This window comes from Neovison vison, chromosome 12 (genome assembly GCF_020171115.1).
Source record: "Neovison vison isolate M4711 chromosome 12, ASM_NN_V1, whole genome shotgun sequence".
Lineage (NCBI taxonomy): Eukaryota > Metazoa > Chordata > Mammalia > Carnivora > Mustelidae > Neogale > Neogale vison.
Window position 1 is genome coordinate 9,193,391 of NC_058102.1, and position 7,274 is coordinate 9,200,664.

The window sequence follows — 7,274 nt, forward strand, 5'->3', positions numbered from 1 at the left end:
TCCTGTGGTCTTTGGAGTTGCTGATGGGCATGGCAGGACCAACCCTGGTCTGTTCAATGGAAGAATAATTCAGTCACTAATCCACATAGGCTTGGGTTCCAGTGCTGGCTTGTTTACCACCAGTGACCCTGGGAGAGGGTGGGCTTGCCTGGCAGAGGCACCTGGGCCTGCGAGGACCCTGGGGTGCTAACACGGGAAGGGGCCAGTTCATAGCTATCACAGGTTGGGGACATGAGCACACCAGTGAGATTCGGCCAGCCGGTGAAGCCGTTGGGCCCCAGTCCCATCTGGGTTGGGACTGTTCAGCCTCTACCCTGTGCTCTCCTGGCCAGCATAGGGGGCATCTACTGTTCTCTGGGCCTGGGCACTCGGGATGCTGCTGAGCGGTTGGATTGCTCCCAGCTCAACACCCCAGCCTTTGATTTCAGCCTGACCCACTGACGCCCTTTCGATCAACTGGGCTTCAACCCTGGTGTTCAAGGTGGCCAATGATCTTGTAGACTCAGCTCCCATCCTCAGCCCGAGCAGCCTCACACAGCCTCTGGTTCTGTAGTGTGGTCTGCCTCCGAGCCCTTGAGGCTGCAGCCAGGGCAGCTCTGGGTGCTCCCAGCCCAGCTGGGGAGCCACTGGCCACCTGGTTCTGGTACCCTGTGCGGTGTTCACGCTAGCTGGGGATGTGCTGGTGTGGATACCAAGTACATTCGAGGTGGCCTGAGACCCTCTGGTTCCCAGTTAGCACAGTCCCCGCAGTGAGTGGGCTGGGGTACTGATGCCTAGGTTGGAAGCCCAGAACAGGTTGCTGAAGTTAGACAAGGGTCCTGCGTTTTGACAGGCAGGGCAAGGTCTGGAGTGCACAGAGGAGTCCCAAGCTGGGGACCCTCCCATGATGTCTGACGCTAGCATTTCTGGAGCCTCTTCTGGGCTCTGGGGGGAGTGGTTCTCAAAGCTGGCTCTGGGCTAATGCAGAAGACCCCTGTTGGCCCCCACAGTGCCTCCCCAACCTTGGGTCCTTTGGATTCTGGAGCGGCTTGGAGCTGCACTTCAGGCCCTGGCCGCTAGGGGGTGGGTGGGCAGCATCCTGCTGGAGGGCCCCAGGCTTTGGGTGGTGGTAACATCTCTCCCTCTCCCTCTTCCTACTGGGCTCTCCGAACCAGGATTCCCTGCGATCTTGGAGGTCAAGCCCACAGGCAGAAGGGGTCAGGACTTGGTCCAGGGCCACCAGAGGTGCCAGGCATCTCTGGCAGAGGCAGGCATGGGACCTGGGCTCTACCTCTGTGGGATTCTCTTGGCTGTCTCCCCACCTAGTCAGTTGGTAATGGCCAGAATAATGGGATGTGGGGTCCAGCGGACAAAGGCTCGCTCCTAAGGGGAGGAAAGCATATTCTGTGCCCCCAGGCTGACCTGCACACAAGCCTCCCACGCCACAGAAACCTCCAGGTGCTGGGGTCACCACTCCCTTTTCTGTCTGTACCCACGTGACATGTACACAGCCCTTTTCAGGGGCAGGTTTGCTTGATAGGAGCGAGCACTTGGCTGTTGACCCTCCCATTCCCATCGTCTTTGTTTCTGCCTGCCTCTGGCCAGTGAGTGACCTTGAGCAGTTCCAAGCCTCAGCCTCATTGGGGGGATGGGGGGGGACACACAACACACTTACCTCCTTGGTGTCAGTGGGACCAAATGAGCAAGAACATTCTGGGGGCACAGAACAGCTGGAGTTGTTAGGACAGGACGAATAATAGGGTTTCCTGGAGGTGGGCGGGCAGCGGGAAAGGCCAACCACCAGTGCGTGGGGTCAGCTGCACTCAAATCCTGAGCACCTGCTGCGGACCCAGCACTCCTCCAGCGCTGGGGGAGCAGTGGGGAGCTCAATGGCCCTTCTCTCCAGAAGCTGATCTAGGTGGGTACGCAGATGGTAAACGTGAGTAAACAAGGCAGTTTTAGTAGTGACGGATGTGGGGCTGGCTCAAGTCAGTTAAGTGTCTGCCTTCTGCTTCGGTCATGATCCCAGCACCCTGGGATCGAGCCCTGTGTCAGGCTCCCAGGGAGCCCATCTCCCTCTTCCTCTGCCTCTCCCCTCTGCTTGAGCTCTTGTTCTTTCAAATAAAGAAAAAAAAAAAAAGCGATGGATGCCATGAAGAAATAAAACAAGCCAGTGGGCTGCAGAGCAATGGGGGGCCGTTAGGAGACAGTGTTAAAAATCCAGCCCGAGTGAGTTCTACAGAAAGGACCACCCCACCCCTGGCTGAGCAGAACAGCAGGTGCAAAGGCCCTGAGGTAGGAGAGGCTTAACATGCTTGGATTTGCACTCCTAAGGGAGGCAGGTCCGTGAAGGTAGGACTGGATACTCCCTGCCTACCCAGCCAGGGGCTGGCATAGAGTAGATGCTCAGTAAATGTGCCCTGTGTCTCGGAGACATGCCCATGCCCGTGTATGTGTGTGTGTGTGTGTGTGTGTCTGCATGCCCCAGCCAGGGGTCTCCAGGCTTTGCTGTGGGCCTGTGGTGGGTGGGGCCGCTGTCTCTGTCTCCTGCAATCTGTGCCTGCTGTCTGTCGCCATGCCCTTCCTGTCACCAGAGCCCTCAGGCCTTGCTGGAATCCTGTGGTGTCAGAACAAGGAGTCTCATTCCATTCCTCCTAAAAAAAAAAAAAAAAAGGAAAAAAGAAAAGAAAATACCTGCTGAGAATTTCTGAGCAAGTGGGAACAGGGAGGTGGTAGGAGCCACCATTACCTTAAAAGGCAGGACAGAGCCAGTGACTTTGCTGAGCTCACCTGGGGATGGCCTTGGAGGGGGCGGGGGTGGGGGGGAGCTGACTGTGCCTCCTGGGCTCGCCCCCAGGGTACTCTGCCCCCTCCTCCCCCCTCCCCCAGCCTCACAGACAGCCTTGCCAGCAGAGGCCACATGGCTGGGTCCTCTGTCCTCCTGTCCCCAAGGCCCGACCCAGCCCTGGGAGCCCACCCTTGCGCTCCCGGTGGCCTCACCCTCTTCCCATTTGCTCTCAGCACGCAGCTACTTGTCTGAAGCTCTCATGGGTCCCTGCCTGCCCTCCACGCGGTGTCACACCGCATAGGCTGGTATTCGAGGCTTGCCAACCTCTCCAGCATCACGTCCCCTTCCCTGGGGCCAGACTCCTGGCCTGCTCCCAGGAGCCCAGGGAGCTTCCCCTGCCCCTTGGCCAGTAAGTGCAGAAGCCTGGGTTGGGGCGAGACCCAGAGTCCGTAGGAGGCAGGAAATAACAGCCCTGGGCTTGGAAGTGAGTGAGGCGGCCTCCAGGAACCTTCCAAGGCCTGTGAACACAGCAGAACTCCAAAAATGCAGAATCCTGACCATGTTTCGTCCATCACTCTCATGGACCTGCGACACATCTAGGCCCAGGTCCCAGGCTCGGCGGCCCCCCGGGGCCCACAGTGAGCAGCGCTCCCTCAGATGTTGCCTCTAGGGGGCACTGGCTGGTGGGGACAGGTGGCACTAGCTGTGAGTACCTTATTCCATCCAGGAACTGTCCCGAGTACTTTACACACAGAAACTCAGTCTTCAGGATCGGCCCTTGCGCAACTTCCCTTTTTACTCCATTTTGCAGAGGCGAAGCTGAGGCTCAGAGAGGCTGGGCAGCTTGTCTAAGGGCACACAGTGGATAACGGGGAGGGCTGGGATTTGAGGCCTGGCAATAGAAACTCATTCGTGCCAAGGCTTGTGTTAGACCCTCTGAAGTACTTCAATCCTTACAACCACTGTTCCCATTGTACAGATGGGAAACTGGGGGGCTGGAGTCATTCAGGGAATCCTGCGGGGTCACAGAGCTGGGCTGTTCTCTGCCGGGCATCTGACACGCTGTGTCCCTGCGGGGTCGTCACAGCCCTGGGAGCTGGGAGTCACCTCTCCTGTTCTCACTCCTGTTTTCACAATGAGAAAATACAAGCTGAGTAATGGACCCTCACGTGGGACTCTCCGGAGTGCCGAAGGAGGGGTTCAAACCCAGGCTCCAGGACCTGAGCGCCGCTTCTGCACCGCCGTCTGGAGCAGGTGCCTGCAGGCTGCAGGTGAGGAAGGGGCCGGGCAGCATTTCCCAGCAGCACCGGCAGCTCTCATGCCCCTTTGTCCCCTGGCAGCCACGACTACCCCTAGACTCCCAGCGCAGCCCTTGACAGATGGGAGTGCGGGAGATTCTGCTGCAGGTCTGCGGCAGACAGGTGGGCCCCCTGGCCCCCTGGCTGGCCTCCGGGCGCCCAGGCTTCATACGACTATGGAGAAGTGCCCCCCCCACCGCCCCGCCTGCCGCCGGAGCCCCAGCAGCACGCAGAGGAAAAGGGCTCCGAGAGAGGATGCTAAAGATAGCCGGCTCACCACTTCCCCATCCTCGTGGGCCACCACCTCGACCCCGAGGGCTCTCAGCCAGCCCCGGCCCCATGGCAGGCCACTCCTCTGGTCTCCCAGCCACGGGCACAACACAGGGACCGGGGCAATGGTCATCCCGGGAAGACCTCCGGGCAGGGGCGCCGGGTAAGACAGGGAGGCACCTTGTGCCACTCAGAAAGTCCCCTCGACAGGAGGCAGGATGCTGTCATCACCCTCGTTTGAACCCCCGACACACCTCGACACTGACACAACCACACCATTCCATCCTGGCCAGGCCCGTGATCACACTGGTGTGACAACCCCGGGACCCACTAGGACACACACTGCCCATCATCCGTCTGTCTGTCCATCTCCACCGGCTTGCGAGTATTTACACCAGGGAAATCCGTAACCACCACAAATCAGGGCCTTTCTCCCGAGAGCTGGCTGCCGAACATTTGCCAGGACACCACCATCCTCAACCTTTGGATCTCCTGCCGGCTGAACCCAAGGGGAAGCCAGCAGAGACGCTGGGTTGAGGCTGTCCCCAGACGTCACCCAGACGTCAGCGTCCTGGGGCCCAGAGCAGGGGGTGGAGGGTGGTTGGAGGCTTTGGAGGAAGGAGCACAGGGATCTGGCTCTGGGCCTAACGCTTTGCTCCTGGGACCAGCACTATCTAAAGCCCCAAACATTTATAGTCAATCAAAGGCTGGCTGACCCCTGCTCAAAAGCTTTCCATGGATCGCCATGGCACAATCGCCTATTCGTATGTCAGACATATTAGGAACCATGTGTTGGGCACCTTGGTGTGCCATTCAAGGCTCTTCAGCAATTGGCCCCAGCCTGCCTTCCAGCTCATCACAGGCTGCTGTGTCTTGGCAATGGGGGACCACCGGAGTCGTATGGCCCAGGCCTCTGCTGTAATGGCCCCCACATGGGACACAGGAAAGAGCTGGCCAGGGCTGGATCCTAGTTCTTCCTCTCCAGTGCGGTGACAGCCCTCTGAGGGCCACAGCGAAGATTCAACAGGACTGGGTGGAGGACGTGCCCCGCCTGGCTCCAGCCCCGAGTCCTTGCTCAGTGTCCGGCCTGCGCTCCCGGTCAGTAAATACCGAATGTGCGGCTAGGCAATATTGCTTCCATTTCACAGATGGCAACACCAGGGCTCAGACCGGCCGCTGCTCCACATGGCTCTGCCTGTTCTAGTCCCCAAGGACCACTAAGCTGGAGGTGACAAGTGACCGCTCCAAGGGCCAAATCAGTCCCCAGCTCTTTGGGGTGACCTCTGAGTGGTCTTGTTTCATGGAGACTTTGACTTCTGGAGTTCAAAGCTTGGCTTTCGTCTTTAAAATCCAATCAATAGCACAAACCTGGAAGTGGTCTGAAGGGCCAGTGGCCTGAGAGGCGCTAATGGGAAGTGAGGCTTCCCCGGGGGGATGAAGGAGCTCTGGGCACCCAGGCCGCCAAGCAGTCCCTTCGGTGATACGGAGGCCGCCCTCACGTTTCCTTCGGTCTGGGTGAAAGATTGGATAATTCATTTATTTAAAAAAATTTTTTTTAAATTAAAAAAAATATTTTATTTATTTATTTGACAGAGAGGCACAGCGAGAAAGGGACCACAAGCAAGGGGGGTGAGAGAAGGAGAAGCAGGCTGCCTGCTGAGCAGAGAGCCTGATGCGGGGCTCAATCTGAGGACCCCGGGATCATGACCTGAGCCTAAGGCAGATGCTTTACAACTAAGCCACCCAGGCATCCCAGATTAATGACTTAAAAAAGGCAAATAGTAAATCTGATCTGCTCAGGCCGCAGGGCCTCCTGGACAGCAACAAGTCTGGCGGTGGAGGCGGCCCCGCTCCTGTCCCTGCTTCCCCCGAGGCCTGGGCTTCCATTTCCTCCTCCGAAGCTTAGGTCTCAGGAAGGGATGACTTCTCAGCGCCCTTTCAGCTCTGAGGCTGGGACTCAGGAGGCCAAAGGCCAGTGCAGAGTGAGCAGGGGGACTTCCCTGGCTGTAGCAATCAGGGAGGGCTTTCCGAAAGAGGGAGGCTTGCGATGAGCTGTGAAGGCTGAGCCATAACCTGCCCACAGTTCACCTCAATGGAATGGATTGTTCTGGAAGGCGGGAAAGCATAATTCAAAGGAACGAGCTTCTGAAAGAGAAATGTCAGGCACAGCAAGAAGCAAATTGGGGAGAGATTTAGATGGGGGGCTTGGAGAGGTCTTCCCTGAGACCCTCCATTGTACCAGGGGCCCCTGTTCTCCAGACCATGATGGGGTGGGTGGGGTCGGGAACGTTAACGACCTTGGTCCATCCGTGCACTGTGTCCCAGGCACCACATCTGACACTTGTCAAACATTGGCTCATTTACTCCTTCCATCTTCAGGAGGCAGGCGCTAAGAGGACACCCATTTCACGGAAGAGGAACCCAGGCTTGACCCACAGGCTCCTCTGGGCCCCTTTACCTGGAGGAGTGAACAGGGAGGAAGCCTTTCATAGAAGCAGGTGGCTTCTGCATAGGCTGCTCCCCTACCAGGAATGCTTTCCCCTCTTTTCTGCAGAGGGTAGTCCCAACTTGCCCTTCTAGGCTGGGTTCCAAAGTCACCTCCTCCTGGAAGCCTCCCCAGACCATCAGGGTGCCCTGATGCCGGCTCTTCCTGCTGTCTCAGCTTCTCGCTCACCACCACTCACGATGGCTATCACATTATCCATTCTTGCTGCTTTTGGCTCCGTGTCCAATTCTCAGCCAAATGGCAACCTCCTTGAGTCAAGGGCTGTGTCTGTCTGCTCTGCTCCTCTGGTGCCCGGTGCACCCAGTAAGCGCCGAACACATAGTAGGTGTTCAATACAATAAACGCCTTTTGAATAAGCAGCTGACTGAACGCGCGAATTGAAGAATGAAGCGATTTTGCCAGAGTCACCCAGATGGTCATGGTCGTGTGGCCG